The sequence below is a fragment of the Triturus cristatus genome, chromosome 1_1, assembly GCF_964204655.1.
Source record: "Triturus cristatus chromosome 1_1, aTriCri1.1, whole genome shotgun sequence".
Lineage (NCBI taxonomy): Eukaryota > Metazoa > Chordata > Amphibia > Caudata > Salamandridae > Triturus > Triturus cristatus.
This window is the reverse complement of record NC_140579.1, coordinates 702,084,311-702,111,262: the sequence shown is the minus strand read 5'-3', so window position 1 is coordinate 702,111,262 and position 26,952 is coordinate 702,084,311. Positions and strand designations below refer to the sequence as shown.

The following is a 26,952-nucleotide window of genomic DNA, read 5'->3' as shown; positions in this document are numbered from 1 at the left end:
CTTGTAAGAAGGATGAATTCCCCAAAGGGAGGGCCTGTCTTCCATCCCCACCAATACCCCTCTCCACTTCACTGTCACTAGTGGGTACTGTATTTAAGGAGGTATTGCTGGAACTAGTGGACTGCACTTGAGGAATTGATTTATTCGCACCAGCAGGGATAAGATAATCATATTTTTTAGAAAAGGTAATGAGCCTGCCATTATTGTAGTCCACCTCGTCCCTTTTCAACTTTCGGGCTTTACGCTGTTTGATATCATTCTGATGATCTGAAAGTACCCCTTTAAGGATTTCATAATTCTTAGTTGTAGCTTCAGGTATATTCAGAGATGCGATCTCGCTTTCTAATTGGGTGATTTCGGCCTGTAATTTCTGTACCTTTCTCTCAGCATTTTTGATTAAAATTTCCATGAGTTTCATGGAACTAGATGTAAGTTCTTTTTGCCATATACCCAGAAGGTCATCGTCCAGATCATCGTATGTTGGGATAATCTGTGAACGAAGGCCCCTGGGTATCCTGTTGAGTTTCATATATTGCTTGAGTGTGGCCCCGTCCCACCAATTTGACATTTCTGAACGTTTGAGTCTTTCAAGTTTGATAAATTTATCACGTAGTCCCTCATTCTTTGGTTTGTTGGTGATATTGACTGCCTGTGTGACCGAACTCCCATAAATTATCAAAAAGTTCTGCCGCCAATCTGTCTCTATCCAGATTATCACTCATGATGTAAGTCAACTTTGTGCTTGTTGTGCCGCCTTGCCCAGTTAATGTACAATACTAATTGGGTGTATGAAGGCTATATGGCGCTACCAACAATATTACACGATATCAGATATGAAAAACCAAGGTCAACAGCGGTGCAATCAATATTGGGAACAACACCCAAGATCCCAAAAGTGCTCAATCTAAGATTGATGGAAACAATTAAATACTATTGGTGCACACGCTACGAGTAAATATGAATATTAAATAAATCATGTCCAACAAAAACTTCAGTTCTTCTTTCTTTATTTTCAAGATTCTTCCACTCCCCAACGCGTTTCGTCGTTTCGAAGGGATTAACCCATACGACTTCCTCAGGGCTGGAAGTAACATAAATAACACAATGTATAGAATAATGGCGGTAAATAATGTTTGAGCACAAAATAGATCCAACAGTTTTTTTTAACACAAGCAAAGGAATCACCGGTGCAATTACAGACACGTGCGCAATATAAACATTTGTGTGGAGCTAAAAGCATCAGTGTAAATGACTGATAATCAGAACCCAAAAGATTATAATTTCAAAGAACACAATTCAATTATGGTGACAACACAAAATTCATAGCACTAATTAGTCTACTCACCAACCCATGTGAGTCTCATGCTAAATATGACTAGTGCAAGAAAAATCTGTACCTCAATTTTTGAAGAACTGCAAACCTATAATGGTACAAATAACCCTGAATTAACAATTGCGTCACACATGAGGCACAATACATCAAGGTACTCATAAGGTAGTCAAAGCAAAGTAAATACCTGGTTAAAATTGATTATAACCGCAAATCCTATTTTCAAAGTCGAAGTATAAGAAAATCATTGGTAGGCCATCCAAACGTATATAAGGCCCGATTTAGTAAACACCTAAAGCAAAAATATGCAAATGCTGTATTACTAAACCAAACATGAAGCGCCAAATTAAACGCTACAACAATGTACTGCGGGCTTACCCAATTTATCGTCCAAAACTATTCATGTTGAAGTATCAAAAAGATAACGAGTTCATTGTAGATGGTCGTCACTAATATAGATGACCTACAAGTAAAAGGATTCCCTAGTTAGCGATAATCCTATTTGTTATTTTCGGAATCCAAAACTAAGTACTTATTCATGGTTTAAAAATGTAACCCCATGCACCTCACCTGAAAATGCGGCTTCTCTGTCCCCGAGTGCAGGTAACAAGCGCTGCTGCCGACAAACACTTCCGTATTAGTAAAGAAAAAGTAATAATAGAAGAGGTGACTCACCTCAAACTAGATTCTTAGGTGCCATATCTAAATGGTGTGATGATCGTTTATCGACTATATGACTAATGTACTGATCATATAACTCCCAAATAGCGTCTAAAGAAAACTAAAATAAATAATTATTTTAAATAGAAATACACAAATATGTGATCTACAAAATTCGATAATTGATATTACTGCCACATGATGCCGTCGATTAAAAGTACCAGGCGCTATATTAACATCATGGCGCGGCCCGTGCAATACCAAGCCAATCATTGAATATAACCCCTTAGTTCCGCCAAAAATATAACTCATATCCACATTTTTCTATTTGTCTCAGGTATGGTTAACACCATACCTAAATATCAATGGCTAATATTCCATCTTAAAGTTACAATCATGTGGGTTACAAAAGAGTAATAATTATTTCTGGATATTCCGAAAATAATAATAATGAATATGGAAAAATGAGTGATTATAGTCCTGACCCAAAGTAACCAATATGATATTCATCCTAATCCAGTCAGTAAACCTGCAGGTTGTATGCAGATGCGCACCGGTATGGGTCTGTGATTTCTGGGGCCGGCAGGGTGAATGCAGATGCGTGCCAGTAGGGACGTGTGACTCTGGGGCCTGCACGATGAATGAAGATGCACACCCGTATGGGCCTGTGACTCCTGGGTCCTGCAGGGTGAATGCAGATGCACACCAGTGTGGGCCTGTGACCCCTTGGGCCTGCAGGGTGTATGCTGATGCGAACCAGTATAGGCCGGTGACGCCTGGGGCCTGCAGGGTGTATGCAGATGCGCACCAGGTGCACCAATATGGGCCTGTGACTCCAGGCACACCAGTATGAGCCTGTGACTCTGAGGCCTGCAAGGTGAATGCAGATGCGTTCCAGTATGGGCCTGTGACTTCTGGGGCCTGCATGGTGTATATAGATGCACATTCGCATAAACTTGTGACTCTGGGGCCTGCAGGGTGAATACAGATGCACACCAGTATGGGCCTGGGACTCTGGGTCCGGCAGGGTGAATGCAGATGTGTTCTAGTATAGGCCTGGGGTTCTGGGGCCTGCAGGGTGAATGCAGATGCACATCAGTATGGACCTGTGAGTCTGGGGTCTGTAGGGTGAATGCAGATGCACACCAGTATGGACCTGTGACTCCTGGGGTCTGTAGAGTGTATGCAGATGCGCAATAGTATGGAACTGTGACTCTTGGGGTCTGCAGGGTGTATGCAGATGTGCACCAGTATGGACTTGTGACTCTGGGGCCTGCAGGGTGAATGCAGATGTGCCATTGCATGGGCCTGTGACTCTAGGGCCTGAAGGGTGTATGCAGATGTGCTTCAGTATGGGAATGTGACTCTGGGGACTACAGAGTTAACGCAGATACGCACTAGCATGGGCCCGTGACTCTGGGGCCTGAAGGGTGTATGGTGTATGCAGATGCTCACCAGTATGGGCCTAGTACTCCTGGGACCTGCAGGTTGTATGCTGATGCGCACCGGTATGGGTCTGTGATTCCTGGGGCCTGCAGGGAGTATTCAGATGTGCACCAGTATGGGTCTGTGACTCTGGGGCCTGCAGGGCGAATGCATATGTGCACCAGTATGGGCCTGTGACTCTGGGGCCTGCAGGGCGAATGCAGATGCGCAGTACTATGGACCAGTGACTCCTGGAGCATGCAGGGTGTATGCTGATGCACACCGGTATGGGCCTGTGATTCCTGGGTCCAGCTGGGTGAATGCAGATGTGTTCTAGTATAGGCCTGGTGTTAGAAATGGGATTTCTGGTTGGCTAGGGCTTGCGCCAAAGCCAGGCAGAAACCACCACTCTAGTCAGGGCTGGGGAGTTACACGCCAAAGATAACCCCTGCTCACCCCCTTGGTAGCTTGGCACGAGCAGTCAGGCTTATCCCGGAGGCAATGTGTAAAGCGTTTGCGCGCGCACACAGCAACAACACCCTAGGCCCACCACAAAGGAAACTCCACACAAGGTTATATATAAAAATAGCCTTTGTATTATAATAAACACATTAGATGATAATCACATAATTTACATTGTGCCAACTGGCACTGGGCAGAATTTTACAAGGGACTATTTACACGGGACAGGGCCACATGGACCACTGTCAGAATCAGCACAAATCACCAATTGTACATGTAGAACATGTACCAACTGTAACACAAATTATCACTGTAGAGCACAACCAGTAACTACTGGCGCAATAATTACCTCAGCGTCCTCACACTAGAATCAGGTATAAAACCTATCCTGCATCCATCACAGGGGCATAAACACATTATGCAATTTCTCATTAGTCTAACGCATTAGACCTAACCACCTAAGTATAACTACCCTAGGGGCGTACATCACACAGGGAGACATAATCTCACTAGCAAGAACAACCTCATAATCAGAAAAGACCACATTTAGAGGTATAACACAGGGTGCGCAAAGCATCCTACACACAGTACATTTCCAACACCCAACGCATTAGTATGTATGTCACCATAACACCTAAATCACATTAGGGTCTAGGTGGCGCCAGAACCTAAACGTAGCAGCTGCCCACTAATTGCTGGGCAGCTGGGGACAAGAACAGGGCCTAAACGCTGCAGCTGGCACTAAGTGCTGCGCAGCTGGGGAAGTAAAATGAGGCATGGGCTCTCAATGGCCCCTGAAACAGTGTCCAAAACGTTGGAGCCACCTAGGCTCTACACACACCATGTTCCCCCAGTACTGTGGAGCGCACTGGCGCTTATTGGAAGGAAAAGATGCTCCCAAAACGTTGGGGCTCTTAAGATAAACCTGCCCCCATAGCATTGGAGCCACACGGGGCTCTTTAAAATAACCTTGCCCCCGCTGGAGCCACGCACGGGCTCGAAGACAACGTCTGGGGCGTGGGAGCCATCTGGCTCTGAGAACACTGTCCCCCAAATGGAGTGGTCCGCCACGGCGGAACCGCTCAGGACCGGCACTCGCTAGTGCCTGCATGCAGCCCTCTTTGTGGAAGCGAGACAGGCCTCGTTGGAGCGGCCCGCTGCCAAGTGGGGCCGCTAGGGAATTTAAAACGGACAGGGCTCCGGGCGTGGGGTCTCGTCCATGCGGCGGGTCCCTCTGTTCTGCCGCCGGTGCCGGTGGGGCTCTCCCTCCTAGCGGGAGCCCCGCCTTGCTGCTGCACCAGGCTTCACCCGGTCCCGCGTCTCGGCATTGGGACTTCAGGATGGGGCCCGCGAGGCCCCAGGCTGCCTCCTTCGTTGTGGGCGCTGTCCAGTGCGGGGTGGGCTCCCGCCTGGACTTCCTTCAGCGTGCACCGGGGCTCCCAACAGCGCACGGGAGCCCAGTTTGGGCAGACACTTCCTGCTACACCGCAGGCTCCGCCTACGTCCCGGGCAAGGATGCCTGACTTCCTGTGGGCTGCGGCGGTGGTTCTTTTGCTTCCGCAGTAAGAGGGGTAGGGTCCCTCGTGATTTGAATATAAAATAAGCGGGGTGGGCACCCGCCATCATCAAGAAAGCAAACACCAGCGGGGTGGGCACCCGCAAACGAAACAGCAATAAACGGGGTGGGCATCCGCGAGGCCGGCATCATGGGGCAATCCCTACGCTGGGGATTCCCTCTCCCGCTCTCAGCAGCGCGACGCTGCACAGCCCCAGCTCCTCTCTCTGGGGGAGTTAGAATAAAGCGCTCCCCAGGCGCTATGTTCAGGACCAACACAAAGTCCTTGATAGCTCCAGGAAACAGAAACAAAAAGGTCCCACAAAGTCCATCAGGCATCCAGGGGCTGCTGGGGCCCAGGGAGGCAAGCCTTCCCCTGGGCCCCAGCAGCAACACGCCCCTGGTAGATTCAAGTCAGAACGAGAACATTTTCATGGGGTCACAGCCCCTCTTTTATACACCAAATCCTTTGTCTCCAAAGGTGCAGGGAAGGGGCGAACCAGATGCAACTGGTTCCTGAGCACTTTGTTTTGCTCAGCCCCTCTCCCTATTCACAGGACAGGCCAGGGACATTAGACGCACCACAGGGAGTGGAGCCAGCATTGTGTGGGGAAAGCCCAGCCCTATTCAGGTCCCAGGTGTACTCCTCCCTGCCATCAACATGCAGATCTCTCCACCCACCACCGGGGCAGACCCATCCTGACTCTTGGAGACAGACACACCAGCCAATCACAAGCCAGATAGTCACTGCACATTTATGCCAGCGTCAAGAAGTGGCACTTCTACACTAGCCCTAGTAACGCCGCACACATCATCGCGCAGCATTCACTCTCACGAGTTCGCACATACCAAACTCGGCCCTGCACTCCCCACGCATCAGGCACTAACATGGTCACTCAGATCCCCCATGCATTCCTATGGGAGGGCAGGTCAGTCTCACTCAATGTAACCCAGAGCGCACGCACTTTACACTGGGACACAGTGTTAAAGCGCCTAGAGGCCTAAATCCACTAATACACCATAGGGAAAAGGCTAGGATAAATGCAAAAAGTTCTAGGGGTGAACTTGCCAGAAGGGCCAAGTCCAACACAACCCCCTTCCAGCCAAAACGCAGCGCAGACCAATCACCACCGTGATGGTCTTCCCTGCTTGGGGCGATAGAACACGGACGCAGGCCCGAACTGCAGGGACACCCTCCGGTTCTACGCCATTCTGAATCAACGTAGTTCCATCTGAAAAAAAACAACCAAAAAAAAAACTCAGGCCCAACTAGGCTACCCCACTGGTACTACCTAGTTGTCCACGGCCAGGACCAGGCCCTAGGCCACCCAGATACCACTGGTCCTTGCCAAACCCAGAGTGGGGGGTAGTAACCCCTGGCATACAGGCCATTCTCCACTCTCCCTCTCAGTGTAGTTCCAAACTACCACTGATCCTTCAACCTAGGGTCCGCACCCTCAGGCTGACCAGAGTTCACGGGCAAGAATGCCCCACCCTACCTCTACTTCTGGGGTTCCGCACCCTCCCAGGGAAGCACCCACCAGAACACAACTCTCCCACCAGTTCAGGACCTCTCTCCACCAACTGGTCTACCACCTGGGATCCACGGGGTCAGAGGCGAGGACTCTCTCCCTCTGCACCTCCTTCCACTGTAGAGCAGGGTCTCTTCACCTAAGATGAGCCCCACCTGCCCTCAGGACTACAGCTGCCCTTACGTCCAGATCCGGAAACACCGACTACTGGCTCCCCAACCGAGGGACGTACCCTTTGGTCAGATGCCTGGCAAACCAGGACTTAACGAGGGTAACACATAACTAATGGGTCGTGTGACAGTCTGCCTGGCGCTGATCTCACTACCTCCTGTCCATCTGACAGTGCGTGCAGACCCCCCAGAACAGAAGTGGCGACACCACGGTCACTCAGTGGCGACTCAGCCCTCCCGGCTGGTCCCTGACCTACTGGTTCCCACTGGGGAATCCCTCCCCCTCTCACCCCTCCCTCTGGACTTCCGCACCCTCCCAACTGGAGTGGTACCGCCAGACACCAGAACTACTTGAGCTCTGATTACAGACACTCCACGTCCTCTACACACTGGGAGATCCTCCTCAAATGACCTATTGGTACAGCCTAGGCCCCCGACCTGATGTTCCCTAAAGAAACCATCCAGGCCCTGAGACTGGGTTTCGGGCACCTGGAGACACGCAGTCCCACCCACTCCTTCTCCGCAGAGTCAGGACGTGAGCCTCTACACCGAGACCTAGCTGGGCTACTCTGAACCTCTTCCTACCACGCTGAGCTGGAAGACACCTCAGCCACTCCTTTTGGAATCACTCCCCAATGCAAGCTCCCTATCCCAGAGAACTCACACCCAATCAACCAGAAAGCTCCTTATTTCAGAGAACTCACACCAAAGGATTCAGCAAGCTCCTTATTTCAGGGAACTCACACCATTCATCCACACACACACCCCCCAGACTGGTAAGACAGTGTCTACCGCCCCTGATTTCTCAACCTGACCACCACGTGACACAGGTAGCATTACTCCGGGAACTGGTAATGGGACGTTCACATTCATCCATCGCATTACACATTCATCCCCACCCCTCCCAAGACTGGTAAGACAGTTTCTACCGCCCCTGATTTCTCAACCTGACCACCACGTGACACAGGTACCATTACCCCGGGACCTGGGAATGGGAATACATGCACTGGACACACATCTGCTGCCACCACTGAATCCCACCCTTACTGGTGAATCCAGAAATACATTTCCACAGAAATGACACTTAAAAACAAACTTAGAACAATAATCCCTTTCCATGTGACTATCTAAATGCAGAGTTTTGTAGTGCAGCCAGCTGTCGCTGTGGTACTGCGCAAACGCAAGTCCTAATCCCACCGTTGATCACCAATGTTAGAAATGGGATTTCTGGTTGGCTAGGGCTTGCGCCAAAGCCAGGCAGAAACCACCACTCTAGTCAGGGCTGGGGAGTTACACGCCAAAGATAACCCCTGCTCACCCCCTTGGTAGCTTGGCACGAGCAGTCAGGCTTATCCCGGAGGCAATGTGTAAAGCGTTTGCGCGCGCACACAGCAACAACACCCTAGGCCCACCACAAAGGAAACTCCACACAAGGTTATATATAAAAATAGCCTTTGTATTATAATAAACACATTAGATGATAATCACATAATTTACATTGTGCCAACTGGCACTGGGCAGAATTTTACAAGGGACTATTTACACGGGACAGGGCCACATGGACCACTGTCAGAATCAGCACAAATCACCAATTGTACATGTAGAACATGTACCAACTGTAACACAAATTATCACTGTAGAGCACAACCAGTAACTACTGGCGCAATAATTACCTCAGCGTCATCACACTAGAATCAGGTATAAAACCTATCCTGCATCCATCACAGGGGCATAAACACATTATGCAATTTCTCATTAGTCTAACGCATTAGACCTAACCACCTAAGCATAACTACCCTAGGGGCGTACATCACACAGGGAGACATAATCTCACCAGCAAGAACAACCTCATAATCAGAAAAGACCACATTTAGAGGTATAACACAGGGTGCGCAAAGCATCCTACACACAGTACATTTCCTACACCCAACGCATTAGTATGTATGTCACCATAACACCTAAATCACATTAGGGTCTAGGTGGCGCCAGAACCTAAACGTAGCAGCTGCCCACTACTTGCTGGGCAGCTGGGGACAAGAACACGGGACAGGGCCACATGGACCACTGTCAGAATCAGCACAAATCACCACTTGTACATGTAGAACATATACCAACTGAAACACAAATTATCACTGTAGAGCACAACCAGTAACTACTGGCGTAATAATGACCTCAGCGTCATCACACTAGAATCAGGTATGTTAGAATCCGGGGTCTCTGGTTGGCGCAGGTATGCACTTGCGACAAGCCGGGACCCTTTCCTCTAAGTCAGGGCAAAGGATTACTCGTGAAAAATAACCCTTGCTCACCCTCTAGGTAACGTGGCGCGAGCAGTCAGGCTAGATTCCAGAGGGCATAAGGTTAAGCATTCAAGGCGTCCCACAATAACCACCAACCCACCACACAGAGACACAAGGCTGTATTTATAAAAATAAAGTTCTTTATATAAAGTTCTTCAAGCAGGCTTTAAAAATACAGTTCTTCACTTAAAATGAGGTTCCAGTTACTTGCAATTATTCTTAGGGAGTACACAGTTCTTAAAATGGTCACTTTTGGTGCAATCTGCACCTTCTGTGGGCCTGTACGCCTCGTAGGGCCATCTGTATGCTTCGTACGGGTTTCTGGACGCGTCGTGCCATTTCTCACACTTCCCGCGTGACCACACGTACTAGGACTCAAGCCGTACAGACCGCACCTTCGTAGGTACGCGTCGTACAAGTCCGGTACGCCTCTTGCCACACCTCACGCTACCCACGTGAGCAACGTGTATATCTTGAACGCTGGATGGACCGTACAGGCACCGGGACGCACCGTACGAGCTGGGGACGAACCGCACAAAGCCTCACGCTTCCCGCGTGAGTGGCGTAGCGGTACGATAGCGTAGTACGGGCCGTACACAGGAAAGTACGGTTCGTACGACGGCGCTTGGGCTCACAGTACCTTATTTCTTGGGGGCAATGTTCGTGGCGGCCTCAGAAGTCCGTAGAGGGGCGTCCCACGTCGCGTTGCAGTCCCGCTTGGGCAGTGGACGACGATGCTTCGTGGGGCGCTTCAGGACGTCGCAGCACACCTCGGGGGTCAGAAGCAGGAGGGGCAGCTCGGGGGTGATCTCTCAGCGCACAGCGCTGTCGCATCGGCCAGGATCGGCGAACCAGGGTGCCGTCGGTCCTTACGGTGATCTCCACGGCCAGGGGTCGCAGAGGCACGGTGCTTGGACTCAGGCAGTCTCTTCTTTACGTTGCGAGCTACGGCTCGAGGGGGCAGCTGTTTACTTTGTTTAGGCCAGGCAGGGCAGGCCTTCACGGTGCTCACAGCAGCACAGACTGGCAGAAATCGCGTTGCTCAGCGAGATGGGGGCACACAGGTTTTCTGGGGTCAGCGTCAGTGATCCACCCACAGCAGCTTCCTTATCTTCCAGGGAAGGGTAGCGTCCACTGTTCCTGGGGCGCAGTTCAGGGGGCAAGTCCACAAGCAAGCCCTTGGAGATTGTTTTAAAAGCACAAGTTGAATTCAAAGTCTTTCTCAGTCTTTTCTTCCTCTACTTCCAGCAGCAAGGCACCCACCACAGCCCAGTCTCTCAGGCTTAGAGACAGTACTCCTCCATGCAGCTTTCCCAGGTCCTTCTCTTCGGGCAGAGGTTCTTATTGGCATAAACAGGATATGATTTCTTAGGAGCAGGGCTCCTTCTTTTATAGCAAGTTTTTTTTTATTCTTTGTCGCCAGGGGGACTGTGCCTGGCTCTGTCCAGTTCTGGACCACTTTGTTGTGTGTGGTGACTCTGCTCTTTCCTTTCAGCGCAGCGGGCAGAGACATCAGCCGCTCCACAAGGGGCGGAGCCAGCAGTGATGGCAGAGCACAGGTCTATTCAGAGTCAAGGTGTACTCCTCCCACCCATACTGGTGTAATCTCTCTACCCACCACCTGGCATCCAGCCTGTCTCCTGGAATTCCCCAGCCCTGCCCCTCACTGAAACTAGGCAGCACACACACACAAGCAGAGGCGGACTGAAATGGCTAAGCAAGTAAATACTAACTTTCTAAAAGTAGTATTTACAAACACAGGATATTAAAATAAACTTTACTAAAAGAAGTGTTTTATTATTCTAAGTTCAGGCATACTAAACTTGACTTTCTACCATGCTCTCTGAGTCCGCTGGGATTATAGCGTGTAATAATTCCAGCAGCCCATTCTGGCCTATGGAGAGCAGGTAGCCTTTAATAGTGAAAAACGAAAATGGCTGTAATTCACTATTAGGACATGCCACACACATCAGGGCATGTTCTACCTTATGCCTACAATGCACCCTGCCCTTGGGCCTACCAGAGGGGTGACTAATATGTAGTTAAGGGAAGGTTTAGGGACTGGCAAGTAGGTGCACTTGCGCAATCAGCGCAACAGTACCAGACTGCACGCAGGTTCTGCAATGGCAGACCCTAGACACATTTTACTAGGCCGCTTCTGTGGGTGGCACAACCCGTGCTGCAAGCCCACCAGCAGCATTTGCATTTACAAGCCCTGGCACTCCTGGTGCACTCTACTAGGGGCTGATAGTAAACCAAATAAGCCAAACATGGACACCAATCAATATATACACTTTTCAAAAGGGAGCACTTGCACTGTGGCACTGATTAGCAGTGGCACAGTGCCCTGAGCAGCTAACACCAACAAAACACATGAGGCACATCAGCAAAAAGTGGAAGGGAAACTCACGCCAAGGTGCCAGGTCTAACACGTGTCCCCTCCAGCTGAAATGTGGGGGGAACTACCCTACCCCAGGGAGTTCCTCTTCACTAAGGCGGAAAAACCTGGACAGACCATCAGCATTGGCGTGAACTGTGCCAGGGCGATGCTCCACCGTAAAGTCCATACCCTGTAGGGAGATGGACCACCTCAACAGTTTTGGGTTCTCACCCCTCATTTGCATCAACCATCTGAGGGGCCTGTGGTCGGTCTGAACCCGGAAGTGAGACCCAAACAAGTAGGGTCTTAGCTTCTTCAGCGCCCAGACCACAGCAAATGCTTCTCGCTCGATTGCACTCCACCTTTGTTCCTGTGGAAGTAACCTCCTACTAATGAAGGCTACAGGTTGGTCCCAGCCCTCCTCAGTCATCTGTGAGAGAACAGCCCCTACACCATGCTCTGATGCGTCTGTCTGCACTAGGAATTCTTTGGAGAAGTCAGGAGCCAAGAGCACGGGCGCCGTGCACATGGCAGTTTTCAGGGTGTCAAAAGCCTTCTGACAGGTGTCAGTCCATATCACTTTCCTGGGCTGCTTCTTCGAAGTCAGCTCTGTCAAGGGGCAACAATGCTGCCATACCCCTTGACAAACCTCCTGTAGTACCCTGTGAGTCCTAAAAAGGCCCTCACCTCTGTCTGGGTCTTTGGGGGCTCCCAAGCCAGGATGGTTTGAATCTTGGGTTGTAGGGGCGCCACCTGGCCGCTCCCCACTTGGTGTCCCAAGTACACCACGGATCCCTGCCCGATCTGACACTTGCTTGCCTTGATCGTGAGGCCTGCCTTGCGCAGTGCCATCCACACTTCCCAGAGATGTTGCAGGTGTTCTTTCCATGTGCCACTGAACACTGTGATGTCATCCAGGTAGGCGGCGCTGAACTCGGTCAGCCCAGCCAACACCTGGTTGACCAACCTCTGGAAGGTGGCAGGGGCATTCTGCATCCCAAATGGCATAACCCGGAACTGGAAATGCCCATCTGGTGTGGAAAATGCTGACCTCTCTTTGGCCCCATCAGTTAAGGCGATCTGCCAGTACCCAGACGTTAAATCAAACGTGCTGAGGTACCGGGCAGCCCCTAACCGATCGATGAGCTCATCATCACTGGGGATGGGGTGCGCGTCAGTCTTCGTGACTGAATTGAGTCCTCTGTAATCCACACAGAACCGGAGTTCGGGTGTGGCACCCGGCGTTGCAGCCTTTGGGACCAAGACCACTGGGCTGGCCCAAGGACTGCTGGAGGACTCAACCACCCCTAGAGCAAGCATCTTTGAGACCTCCTCTTTGATGCAGGCTCTGACCCTGTCAGTTACTCTGTAAGCCTTGTGCTTCACAGGCAAGCTGTCTCCTGTGTCCACATCATGGACGCACCAATCTGTGACACTAGGAACCAGGGAGAACAGGTCAGGAAACTGCCCCAGCAGCTGGCGGCAGTCATCCTGTTGCTCAGGGGTCAGGGTGGGTGATAGGTTAACTCCATCCACTGACCGTCTCGCTCTGAGGCTACCAGGAGGTCAGGAAGAGGCTCGGACTCCTCTTCCGCCCCATCATCTGTGGCCAAGAGCATGCCCACTTCGGACCTCTCCAAGTGGGGCTTTAGTCGGTTGACATGTAGGACCCTCAAGGGGTTCCTGGGAGACTGCAAGCCCACCAAGTAGGTGACAGAACTCTTGCGCTCCACAATCTCAAAGGGTCCGGTCCACTTGTCTTGGAGTGCACAAGGCTCCACAGGGGCCAGGACCCATACCTTTTGACCAGGTTGAAGCTCAACCAGAGTGGCATTCTGGTTGTACCACCGCTTGATTTCCTCCTGGCTGGCTTCCAGATTTGCCTCAGCAAGTTGCCTGAAACGCCTAGTCTGGTTCCGGAAGGCCAGCATGGAACTGTATACATTCTGGGGAGGTTTCCTGGGAGATTGCTCCAGGCCTTCCTTGACCAGACTAAGAGGTCCTCGTACTGAGTGGCCATACAGAAGCTGAAAGGGACTGAACCCCAGAGACTTCTGTGGCACCTCACGGTACTCAAAGAGAAGGCATGGTAAGAGGACGTCCCACTTACGCCTCATGGGTTCCTCAAGACCCATAATCATGCCCTTTAGGGTTCGGTTGAATCTCTCAACCAACCCGTTTCCTTGGGGATGGTAAGGGGTGGTGAACTTGTATGTCACACCACACTCTTGCCAAAGGGATTTCATATATTTCGATATGAAATTGGTCCCCCGTCAGACACCACCTCTAGAGGGAATCCTACTCGTGAGAAAATTCCCATCAGTGCCCGTCCCACCACGGGGGCCGTCACTGTCCTCAGAGGGATGGCTTCAGGGTACCGGGTGGCATGGTCCACCAAGACCAGGATAAACCTGTTGTCCATGGCTGTCTTGGGGTCCAGTGGCCCCACAATGTCAATCCCCACTCGCTGGAATGGGGTACTGACCACAGGGAAAGGTTGGAGTGGAGCCTTTTGCTTCCTTCCACTCTTACCACTTGCCTGGCAAGTCTGGCAGGTCCTACAATGCGCATCTGAGCTCTTGTGCATTTTAGGCCAATAAAAGTGGGTGACAAGCCTCTCATAGGTCTTGTCCTGCCCCAAATGCCCTGCTAATCGAACATCGTGAGCCAGCCCCAGTAGGAAGGCTCTGAACTTCTGGGGTACCACCAGCGCACGGGCTGACCCAGGTTCAGCAACCTTAGGCTCTGAGTATAGGAAGTCATTATCCCAGTAGATTAAGTGAGTACCGGACTGATCCCCATTGGCCTGGGCTGCAGCCTGCTGCCGCATACCCACTAGAGAGGGGCACTCTTTCTGCTCCCTGCAGAATTCCTCCCTGGTGGGGCCTCCTTCTTGCTGCCAATGGGTCAGCTCAGGCAGGTCCCCCAGTTCGGCTATGTGTTCCCTGGTAGGCTCCAGGGCATCCCCCTCAAGGTCTGCTTCCTCCTGGGCCATGGGAACTTTAGGGGCCGGTTTCCCGCACCTCCTGCGCCCTCTCCCTAAGGCCGGTTCCTGGGCCTCTCCCTCAGGCTCCAGGGTCCCTTCAACACCCTTACTGGCTGCCATTGACCGGGTGGTCATGCACGCCCAATCAGGTAAGCCCACCATCCGCAGGTGAGCTGTCTTCTCCACCTTTTCCCAAGGGGAGCTCTCCAAATCATTCCCTAGGAGACAGTCTACAGGCATGGCATTTCTCACAGCGACTTGCAGAGTACCAGAGACCCCCCCCACTCAAAGGGAACTTGAGCCATTGGACAATGACTCTCTGTGTTGTCAGCATTGACAACCCGACAATAGGCATGGGGTACAACCTGCTCGTGAGATACCAGGTCCTGCCGCACTGCAGTCACGCTGGCGTCTGTGTCTCGAAGAGCCTCTACCTTCTTCCCATTGACGGTCACCACTTGCCCATATTTCTTAGTGTTAGAGGGCAAGTCGGCGTTAGGGACCATCTCACTGTCTCCTAGTGAGACTAAGGACAGCTGGACGGGGTCCCACCCACCTGGGACTTCTACCTCCTCCCCAAAGGCTACTGTAGCCATCTGCTTCGGTAGAGCACCAGTGGGTGCTGGTTTCACATACTGGCGACACTTGGGATCACTGGCAAAGTGACCCAGTTCACCACATTTATAACATTGAGGGGGCCCCTTGGGAACAGGTTTACCTGTCGGGGCCCCTGTCTGCTTCGGGGTTGTGGGAGGCTGAGAACCTTTCTGCTGGTTCCCTTGGGTATTACTTTGGGGGCCTTTTGGGAACCCCTTCTGTTTTCCCTTGTCCCCCCCACTCTTCTGCTGGGGACCCTGCCCACCCTTGGCGGAGTCTCCCACTTGACCCTTGTGGACCCTGGTGCTGACCCAGCGGTCCGCCTCTTCAGCAAGCTTCCTAGGGTTAGTCAGCTTGCTATCAATCAGGTGTTGGCGTAGCTCAGGAAAACAATTAAGCGACAAGTGCTCCCATGCAATTAAATCAAAGAGACCTTGGTAATCATCCACTTTGCTACCCTTCACGCAGCCATCCAGTGCTCTGCAGAAAAAGGTTACATACTCCACATACGTACTCCCAGCAATCTTGGTACATCCCCTGAACCTCTGTCTATGTAATTCAGGAGTTAGCCCATATCTGGTCATTAAAGCTTCCTTCATGTGGGGGTAAGAATTATACATGTCAGAGGGCAAATCTAAGAGCGTGTCCCGCCCCTCACTGAGGAACCGTCCCCACAACCCCGCTCCCCAATCTCTCTTAGGGACCCGGTGGGAAGACATGGCTACCTCATAGGCCTTGAACCATTGCCCTATGTCATCGTTCTTAAAGTATTCCTTAACTACATCTTTTGGCATGTACACCCTTGACTCTACCTGCACCGGCGTTGCGCTGCCACCAGAGGGAGGGTTTTCCAAACTTTTTGCTTTTATCTCCAACTCCCTCATATTCATGTCGTGCTCCATCTGAATTTTTCTTTCTTCAAGAGCCATCTTCTTGCTCTCTAGCTCCAATTGGCCATTCAATTTCAGCTTTGCCAATGTTATCTCATGATCCCTGGTGGCCTGTCTGTCTGCCAGCTCCTCTGGCGACAGGCCTCTGCCAAAACTATGGACGCTCTCCGCTGGTTCCACTACTACAATCTCATCAGTTGCATTCCTTGATTCCATCCAGGCTTTCAGCGCCTTGTAGAGATCTGTTTTATTCCTGCATCCTACATGTGGAACTTTTAGCTTCTTGCAGAAGTGCTTGAGTTCTACTTTTGTGTAGCTGTCCAGCTTTGACTCATCCCATTCCATTCCGGCTATCTCAGAGGTTTCAGAGATCGACTTCTCAATGCTGTTTGGGCCCGGCATGACTCCAAACACAAGGGATCTTCTTTCTTGGCAAGCGAAATTAAATTAAAAAGTTCTGTGGCTTAAGTTACTGGACTGTCCTCACTGTGCAATGGCTAGTAATCACTGCGCAGACACCAAAAATGCAAATCCATAAATCCTCACCGCTGCCACCAATGTTAGAATCCGGGGTCTCTGGTAGGCGCAGGTATGCACTTGCGACAAGCCTGGACCCTTTCCTCTAAGTCAGGGCAAAGGATTACTCGTGAAAAATAACCCCTGCTCACCCTCTAGGTAACGTGGCGCGAGCAGTCAGGCTAGATTCCAGAGGGCATAAGGTTAAGCACTCAAGGCGTCCCACAATAACCACCAACCCACCACACAGAGACACAAGGCTGTATTTATAAAAATAAAGTTCTTTATATAAAGTTCTTCAAGCAGGCTTTAAAAATACAGTTCTTCACTTAAAATGAGGTTCCAGTTACTTGCAATTATTCTTAGGGAGTCCACAGTTCTTAAAATGGTCACTTTTGGTGCAATCTGCACCTTCTGGGGGCCTGTACACCTCGTAGGGCCGTCTGTACGCTTCGTACGGGTTTCTGGACGTGTTGTGCCGTTTCTCACGCTTCCCGCGTGAGCCCGCGTACTAGGACTCAAGCCGTACGGACCGTACCTTCGTAGGTACGCGTCGTACGAGTCCGGTATGCCTCTTGCCACACCTCAAGCTTCCCGCGTGAGCAACGTGTATATCTTGAACGCTGGACGGACTGTACAGGTGCTGGGACGCACCGTACGAGCTGGGGACGAACCGCACAAAGCCTCACGCTTTCCGCGTGAGTGGCGTAGCAGTACGATAGCGTAGTACGGGCCGTACACAGGAAAGTACGGTTCGTACCACGGCGCTTGGGCTCACAGTACCTTATTTCTTGTGGGCAATGTTCGTGGCGGCCTCAGAAGTCCATAGAGGGGCGTCCCATGTCGCGTTGCAGTCCCGCTTGGGCAGTGGACGACGATGCTTCGTGGGGCGCTTCAGGACGTCGCAGCACACCTCAGGGGTCAGAAGCAGGAGGGGCAGTTCGGGGTTGATCTCTCAGCGCGCAGCGCTGTCGCATCGGCCAGGATCGGCGAACCAGGGTGCCGTCGGTCCTTACGGTGATCTCCACGGCCAGAGGTCGCAGAGGCTCGGCGCTTGGAAGCAGGCAGTCTCTTCTTTACGTTGCGAGCTACGGCTCGAGGGGGCAGCTGTTTACTTTGTTTAGGCCAGGCAGGGCAGGCCTTCAGGGTACTTACAGCAGCACAGGCGGGCAGAAATCACGTTGCTCAGCGAGATGGGGGCACACAGGTTCTCTGGGGTCAGCGTCAGTGATCCACCCACAGCAGCTTCCTTCTCTTCCAGGGAAGGGTAGCGCCCACTGTTCCTGGGGCGCAGTTCAGGGGGCAAGTTCACAAGCAAGCCCTTGGAGATTGTTTTAAAAGCACAAGTTGAATTCAATGTCTTTCCGGGTCTTTTCTTCCTCTCCTTCCAGCAGCAAGGCACCCACCACAGGCCAGTCTCTCAGGCTTAGAGACAGTACTCCTCCATGCAGCTTTCCCAGGTCCTTCTCTTCGGGCAGAGGTTCTTCTTGGCATAAACAGGATCTGATTTCTGAGGAGCAGGGCTCCTTCTTTTATAGCAAGTTTCTTTTGTTCTTTGTCGCTAGGGGGCCTGTGCCTGGCTCAGTCCGGTTCTGGAGCACTTTGTTGTGGTGACTCTGCTCTTTCCTTTCAGCGCAGAGGGCAGAGACATCAGCCGCTCCACAGGGGGCGGAGCCAGCATTGTGGTGGCAGAGCACAAATCTATTCAGAGTCAAGGTGTACTCCTCCCACCCATCCTGGTGTAATCTCTCTACCCACCACCTGGCAGCCAGCCTGTCTCCTGGAATTCCCCAGCCCTGCCCCTCACTGAAACTAGGCAGCACACACACACAAAGCAGAGGGGGACTGAAATGGCTGAGCAAGTAAATACTAACTTTCTAAAAGTAGTATTTACAAACACAGGATATTAAAATAAACTTTACTAAAAGAAGTATTTTATTATTCTGAGTTCAGGCATACTAAACTTGACTTTCTACCATGCTCTCTGAGTCCGCTGGGATTATAGCGTGTAATAATTCCAGCAGCCCATTCTGGCCTATGGAGAGCAGGTAGCCTTCAATAGTGAAAAACGAAAATGGCTGTAATTCACTATTAGGACATGCCACACACCAGGGCATGTCCTACCTTATGCCTACAATGCACCCTGCCCTTGGGCCTACCAGAGGGGTGACTAATATGTAGTTAAGGGAAGGTTTAGGGACTGGTAAGTAGGTGCACTTGCGCAATCAGCGCGACAGTACCAGACTGCACGCCGGTTCTGCAATGGCAGACCCTAGACACATTTTACTAGGCCGCTTCTGTGGGTGGCACAACCCGTGCTGCAAGCCCACCAGCAGCATTTGCATTTACAAGCCCTGGCACTCCTGGTGCACTTTACTAGGGGCTGATAGTAAACCAAATAAGCCAAACATGGACACCAATCAATGTATACACTTTTCAAAAGGGAGCACTTGCACTGTGGCACTGATTAGCAGTGGCACAGTGCCCTGAGCAGCTAACACCAACAAAACACATGAGGCACATCAGCAAAAAGTGGAAGGGAAACTCACGCCAAGGTGCCAGGTCTAACACGTGTCCCCTCCAGCTGAAATGTGGGGGGAACTACCCTACCCCAGGGAGTTCCTCTTCACTAAGGCGGAAAAACCTGGACAGACCATCAGCATTGGCGTGAACTGTGCCAGGGCGATGCTCCACCGTAAAGTCCATACCCTGTAGGGAGATGGACCACCTCAACAGTTTTGGGTTCTCACCCCTCATTTGCATCAACCATCTGAGGGGCCTGTGGTCGGTCTGAACCCGGAAGTGAGACCCAAACAAGTAGGGTCTTAGCTTCTTCAGCGCCCAGACCACAGCAAATGCTTCTCGCTCGATTGCACTCCACCTTTGTTCCTGTGGAAGTAACCTCCTACTAATGAAGGCTACAGGTTGGTCCCAGCCCTCCTCAGTCATCTGTGAGAGAACAGCCCCTACACCATGCTCTGATGCGTCTGTCTGCACTAGGAATTCTTTGGAGAAGTCAGGAGCCAAGAGCACGGGCGCCGTGCACATGGCAGTTTTCAGGGTGTCAAAAGCCTTCTGACAGGTGTCAGTCCATATCACTTTCCTGGGCTGCTTCTTCGAAGTCAGCTCTGTCAAGGGGCAACAATGCTGCCATACCCCTTGACAAACCTCCTGTAGTACCCTGTGAGTCCTAAAAAGGCCCTCACCTCTGTCTGGGTCTTTGGGGGCTCCCAAGCCAGGATGGTTTGAATCTTGGGTTGTAGGGGCGCCACCTGGCCGCTCCCCACTTGGTGTCCCAAGTACACCACGGATCCCTGCCCGATCTGACACTTGCTTGCCTTGATCGTGAGGCCTGCCTTGCGCAGTGCCATCCACACTTCCCAGAGATGTTGCAGGTGTTCTTTCCATGTGCCACTGAACACTGTGATGTCATCCAGGTAGGCGGCGCTGAACTCGGTCAGCCCAGCCAACACCTGGTTGACCAACCTCTGGAAGGTGGCAGGGGCATTCTGCATCCCAAATGGCATAACCCGGAACTGGAAATGCCCATCTGGTGTGGAAAATGCTGACCTCTCTTTGGCCCCATCAGTTAAGGCGATCTGCCAGTACCCAGACGTTAAATCAAACGTGCTGAGGTACCGGGCAGCCCCTAACCGATCGATGAGCTCATCATCACTGGGGATGGGGTGCGCGTCAGTCTTCGTGACTGAATTGAGTCCTCTGTAATCCACACAGAACCGGAGTTCGGGTGTGGCACCCGGCGTTGCAGCCTTTGGGACCAAGACCACTGGGCTGGCCCAAGGACTGCTGGAGGACTCAACCACCCCTAGAGCAAGCATCTTTGAGACCTCCTCTTTGATGCAGGCTCTGACCCTGTCAGTTACTCTGTAAGCCTTGTGCTTCACAGGCAAGCTGTCTCCTGTGTCCACATCATGGACGCACCAATCTGTGACACTAGGAACCAGGGAGAACAGGTCAGGAAACTGCCCCAGCAGCTGGCGGCAGTCATCCTGTTGCTCAGGGGTCAGGGTGGGTGATAGGTTAACTCCATCCACTGACCGTCTCGCTCTGAGGCTACCAGGAGGTCAGGAAGAGGCTCGGACTCCTCTTCCGCCCCATCATCTGTGGCCAAGAGCATGCCCACTTCGGACCTCTCCAAGTGGGGCTTTAGTCGGTTGACATGTAGGACCCTCAAGGGGTTCCTGGGAGACTGCAAGCCCACCAAGTAGGTGACAGAACTCTTGCGCTCCACAATCTCAAAGGGTCCGGTCCACTTGTCTTGGAGTGCACAAGGCTCCACAGGGGCCAGGACCCATACCTTTTGACCAGGTTGAAGCTCAACCAGAGTGGCATTCTGGTTGTACCACCGCTTGATTTCCTCCTGGCTGGCTTCCAGATTTGCCTCAGCAAGTTGCCTGAAACGCCTAGTCTGGTTCCGGAAGGCCAGCATGGAACTGTATACATTCTGGGGAGGTTTCCTGGGAGATTGCTCCAGGCCTTCCTTGACCAGACTAAGAGGTCCTCGTACTGAGTGGCCATACAGAAGCTGAAAGGGACTGAACCCCAGAGACTTCTGTGGCACCTCACGGTACTCAAAGAGAAGGCATGGTAAGAGGACGTCCCACTTACGCCTCATGGGTTCCTCAAGACCCATAATCATGCCCTTTAGGGTTCGGTTGAATCTCTCAACCAACCCGTTTCCTTGGGGATGGTAAGGGGTGGTGAACTTGTATGTCACACCACACTCTTGCCAAAGGGATTTCATATATTTCGATATGAAATTGGTCCCCCGTCAGACACCACCTCTAGAGGGAATCCTACTCGTGAGAAAATTCCCATCAGTGCCCGTCCCACCACGGGGGCCGTCACTGTCCTCAGAGGGATGGCTTCAGGGTACCGGGTGGCATGGTCCACCAAGACCAGGATAAACCTGTTGTCCATGGCTGTCTTGGGGTCCAGTGGCCCCACAATGTCAATCCCCACTCGCTGGAATGGGGTACTGACCACAGGGAAAGGTTGGAGTGGAGCCTTTTGCTTCCTTCCACTCTTACCACTTGCCTGGCAAGTCTGGCAGGTCCTACAATGCGCATCTGAGCTCTTGTGCATTTTAGGCCAATAAAAGTGGGTGACAAGCCTCTCATAGGTCTTGTCCTGCCCCAAATGCCCTGCTAATCGAACATCGTGAGCCAGCCCCAGTAGGAAGGCTCTGAACTTCTGGGGTACCACCAGCGCACGGGCTGACCCAGGTTCAGCAACCTTAGGCTCTGAGTATAGGAAGTCATTATCCCAGTAGATTAAGTGAGTACCGGACTGATCCCCATTGGCCTGGGCTGCAGCCTGCTGCCGCATACCCACTAGAGAGGGGCACTCTTTCTGCTCCCTGCAGAATTCCTCCCTGGTGGGGCCTCCTTCTTGCTGCCAATGGGTCAGCTCAGGCAGGTCCCCCAGTTCGGCTATGTGTTCCCTGGTAGGCTCCAGGGCATCCCCCTCAAGGTCTGCTTCCTCCTGGGCCATGGGAACTTTAGGGGCCGGTTTCCCGCACCTCCTGCGCCCTCTCCCTAAGGCCGGTTCCTGGGCCTCTCCCTCAGGCTCCAGGGTCCCTTCAACACCCTTACTGGCTGCCATTGACCGGGTGGTCATGCACGCCCAATCAGGTAAGCCCACCATCCGCAGGTGAGCTGTCTTCTCCACCTTTTCCCAAGGGGAGCTCTCCAAATCATTCCCTAGGAGACAGTCTACAGGCATGGCATTTCTCACAGCGACTTGCAGAGTACCAGAGACCCCCCCCACTCAAAGGGAACTTGAGCCATTGGACAATGACTCTCTGTGTTGTCAGCATTGACAACCCGACAATAGGCATGGGGTACAACCTGCTCGTGAGATACCAGGTCCTGCCGCACTGCAGTCACGCTGGCGTCTGTGTCTCGAAGAGCCTCTACCTTCTTCCCATTGACGGTCACCACTTGCCCATATTTCTTAGTGTTAGAGGGCAAGTCGGCGTTAGGGACCATCTCACTGTCTCCTAGTGAGACTAAGGACAGCTGGACGGGGTCCCACCCACCTGGGACTTCTACCTCCTCCCCAAAGGCTACTGTAGCCATCTGCTTCGGTAGAGCACCAGTGGGTGCTGGTTTCACATACTGGCGACACTTGGGATCACTGGCAAAGTGACCCAGTTCACCACATTTATAACATTGAGGGGGCCCCTTGGGAACAGGTTTACCTGTCGGGGCCCCTGTCTGCTTCGGGGTTGTGGGAGGCTGAGAACCTTTCTGCTGGTTCCCTTGGGTATTACTTTGGGGGCCTTTTGGGAACCCCTTCTGTTTTCCCTTGTCCCCCCCACTCTTCTGCTGGGGACCCTGCCCACCCTTGGCGGAGTCTCCCACTTGACCCTTGTGGACCCTGGTGCTGACCCAGCGGTCCGCCTCTTCAGCAAGCTTCCTAGGGTTAGTCAGCTTGCTATCAATCAGGTGTTGGCGTAGCTCAGGAAAACAATTAAGCGACAAGTGCTCCCATGCAATTAAATCAAAGAGACCTTGGTAATCATCCACTTTGCTACCCTTCACGCAGCCATCCAGTGCTCTGCAGAAAAAGGTTACATACTCCACATACGTACTCCCAGCAATCTTGGTACATCCCCTGAACCTCTGTCTATGTAATTCAGGAGTTAGCCCATATCTGGTCATTAAAGCTTCCTTCATGTGGGGGTAAGAATTATACATGTCAGAGGGCAAATCTAAGAGCGTGTCCCGCCCCTCACTGAGGAACCGTCCCCACAACCCCGCTCCCCAATCTCTCTTAGGGACCCGGTGGGAAGACATGGCTACCTCATAGGCCTTGAACCATTGCCCTATGTCATCGTTCTTAAAGTATTCCTTAACTACATCTTTTGGCATGTACACCCTTGACTCTACCTGCACCGGCGTTGCGCTGCCACCAGAGGGAGGGTTTTCCAAACTTTTTGCTTTTATCTCCAACTCCCTCATATTCATGTCGTGCTCCATCTGAATTTTTCTTTCTTCAAGAGCCATCTTCTTGCTCTCTAGCTCCAATTGGCCATTCAATTTCAGCTTTGCCAATGTTATCTCATGATCCCTGGTGGCCTGTCTGTCTGCCAGCTCCTCTGGCGACAGGCCTCTGCCAAAACTATGGACGCTCTCCGCTGGTTCCACTACTACAATCTCATCAGTTGCATTCCTTGATTCCATCCAGGCTTTCAGCGCCTTGTAGAGATCTGTTTTATTCCTGCATCCTACATGTGGAACTTTTAGCTTCTTGCAGAAGTGCTTGAGTTCTACTTTTGTGTAGCTGTCCAGCTTTGACTCATCCCATTCCATTCCGGCTATCTCAGAGGTTTCAGAGATCGACTTCTCAATGCTGTTTGGGCCCGGCATGACTCCAAACACAAGGGATCTTCTTTCTTGGCAAGCGAAATTAAATTAAAAAGTTCTGTGGCTTAAGTTACTGGACTGTCCTCACTGTGCAATGGCTAGTAATCACTGCGCAGACACCAAAAATGCAAATCCATAAATCCTCACCGCTGCCACCAATGTTAGAATCCGGGGTCTCTGGTAGGCGCAGGTATGCACTTGCGACAAGCCTGGACCCTTTCCTCTAAGTCAGGGCAAAGGATTACTCGTGAAAAATAACCCCTGCTCACCCTCTAGGTAACGTGGCGCGAGCAGTCAGGCTAGATTCCAGAGGGCATAAGGTTAAGCACTCAAGGCGTCCCACAATAACCACCAACCCACCACACAGAGACACAAGGCTGTATTTATAAAAATAAAGTTCTTTATATAAAGTTCTTCAAGCAGGCTTTAAAAATACAGTTCTTCACTTAAAATGAGGTTCCAGTTACTTGCAATTATTCTTAGGGAGTCCACAGTTCTTAAAATGGTCACTTTTGGTGCAATCTGCACCTTCTGGGGGCCTGTACACCTCGTAGGGCCGTCTGTACGCTTCGTACGGGTTTCTGGACGTGTTGTGCCGTTTCTCACGCTTCCCGCGTGAGCCCGCGTACTAGGACTCAAGCCGTACGGACCGTACCTTCGTAGGTACGCGTCGTACGAGTCCGGTATGCCTCTTGCCACACCTCAAGCTTCCCGCGTGAGCAACGTGTATATCTTGAACGCTGGACGGACTGTACAGGTGCTGGGACGCACCGTACGAGCTGGGGACGAACCGCACAAAGCCTCACGCTTTCCGCGTGAGTGGCGTAGCAGTACGATAGCGTAGTACGGGCCGTACACAGGAAAGTACGGTTCGTACCACGGCGCTTGGGCTCACAGTACCTTATTTCTTGTGGGCAATGTTCGTGGCGGCCTCAGAAGTCCATAGAGGGGCGTCCCATGTCGCGTTGCAGTCCCGCTTGGGCAGTGGACGACGATGCTTCGTGGGGCGCTTCAGGACGTCGCAGCACACCTCAGGGGTCAGAAGCAGGAGGGGCAGTTCGGGGTTGATCTCTCAGCGCGCAGCGCTGTCGCATCGGCCAGGATCGGCGAACCAGGGTGCCGTCGGTCCTTACGGTGATCTCCACGGCCAGAGGTCGCAGAGGCTCGGCGCTTGGAAGCAGGCAGTCTCTTCTTTACGTTGCGAGCTACGGCTCGAGGGGGCAGCTGTTTACTTTGTTTAGGCCAGGCAGGGCAGGCCTTCAGGGTACTTACAGCAGCACAGGCGGGCAGAAATCACGTTGCTCAGCGAGATGGGGGCACACAGGTTCTCTGGGGTCAGCGTCAGTGATCCACCCACAGCAGCTTCCTTCTCTTCCAGGGAAGGGTAGCGCCCACTGTTCCTGGGGCGCAGTTCAGGGGGCAAGTTCACAAGCAAGCCCTTGGAGATTGTTTTAAAAGCACAAGTTGAATTCAATGTCTTTCCGGGTCTTTTCTTCCTCTCCTTCCAGCAGCAAGGCACCCACCACAGGCCAGTCTCTCAGGCTTAGAGACAGTACTCCTCCATGCAGCTTTCCCAGGTCCTTCTCTTCGGGCAGAGGTTCTTCTTGGCATAAACAGGATCTGATTTCTGAGGAGCAGGGCTCCTTCTTTTATAGCAAGTTTCTTTTGTTCTTTGTCGCTAGGGGGCCTGTGCCTGGCTCAGTCCGGTTCTGGAGCACTTTGTTGTGGTGACTCTGCTCTTTCCTTTCAGCGCAGAGGGCAGAGACATCAGCCGCTCCACAGGGGGCGGAGCCAGCATTGTGGTGGCAGAGCACAAATCTATTCAGAGTCAAGGTGTACTCCTCCCACCCATCCTGGTGTAATCTCTCTACCCACCACCTGGCAGCCAGCCTGTCTCCTGGAATTCCCCAGCCCTGCCCCTCACTGAAACTAGGCAGCACACACACACAAAGCAGAGGGGGACTGAAATGGCTGAGCAAGTAAATACTAACTTTCTAAAAGTAGTATTTACAAACACAGGATATTAAAATAAACTTTACTAAAAGAAGTATTTTATTATTCTGAGTTCAGGCATACTAAACTTGACTTTCTACCATGCTCTCTGAGTCCGCTGGGATTATAGCGTGTAATAATTCCAGCAGCCCATTCTGGCCTATGGAGAGCAGGTAGCCTTCAATAGTGAAAAACGAAAATGGCTGTAATTCACTATTAGGACATGCCACACACCAGGGCATGTCCTACCTTATGCCTACAATGCACCCTGCCCTTGGGCCTACCAGAGGGGTGACTAATATGTAGTTAAGGGAAGGTTTAGGGACTGGTAAGTAGGTGCACTTGCGCAATCAGCGCGACAGTACCAGACTGCACGCCGGTTCTGCAATGGCAGACCCTAGACACATTTTACTAGGCCGCTTCTGTGGGTGGCACAACCCGTGCTGCAAGCCCACCAGCAGCATTTGCATTTACAAGCCCTGGCACTCCTGGTGCACTTTACTAGGGGCTGATAGTAAACCAAATAAGCCAAACATGGACACCAATCAATGTATACACTTTTCAAAAGGGAGCACTTGCACTGTGGCACTGATTAGCAGTGGCACAGTGCCCTGAGCAGCTAACACCAACAAAACACATGAGGCACATCAGCAAAAAGTGGAAGGGAAACTCACGCCAAGGTGCCAGGTCTAACAAGGTATAAAACCTATCCTGCATCCATCACAGGGGCATAAACACATTATGCAATTTCTCATTAGTCTAACGC

General features: G+C 51.8%; 1 long non-coding RNA gene across 4 annotated transcripts in view; it reads right to left on the bottom strand.

The window, feature by feature from the left end:
- Positions 1-1,965, bottom strand: part of LOC146870901 (uncharacterized) — a 327,404-nt gene extending 325,439 nt beyond the window's left edge. Inside the window, exons 1-5 of one of the 4 annotated variants that reach the window (XR_014979805.1) lie at positions 1,901-1,965; positions 1,709-1,793; positions 1,518-1,622; positions 1,346-1,421; positions 1-1,081 (exon numbers count right to left, since the gene is read on the bottom strand). The exon at positions 1-1,081 is cut by the window's left edge and continues 407 nt beyond it. This is a non-coding gene — a long non-coding RNA (uncharacterized LOC146870901). The remainder of the gene's footprint in view (positions 1,082-1,345; positions 1,422-1,517; positions 1,623-1,708; positions 1,794-1,900) is intronic. The other 3 variants (XR_014979806.1, XR_014979809.1, XR_014979810.1) reach the window with 3 other exon arrangements.
- Positions 1,966-26,952: the final 24,987 nt, after the last annotated feature.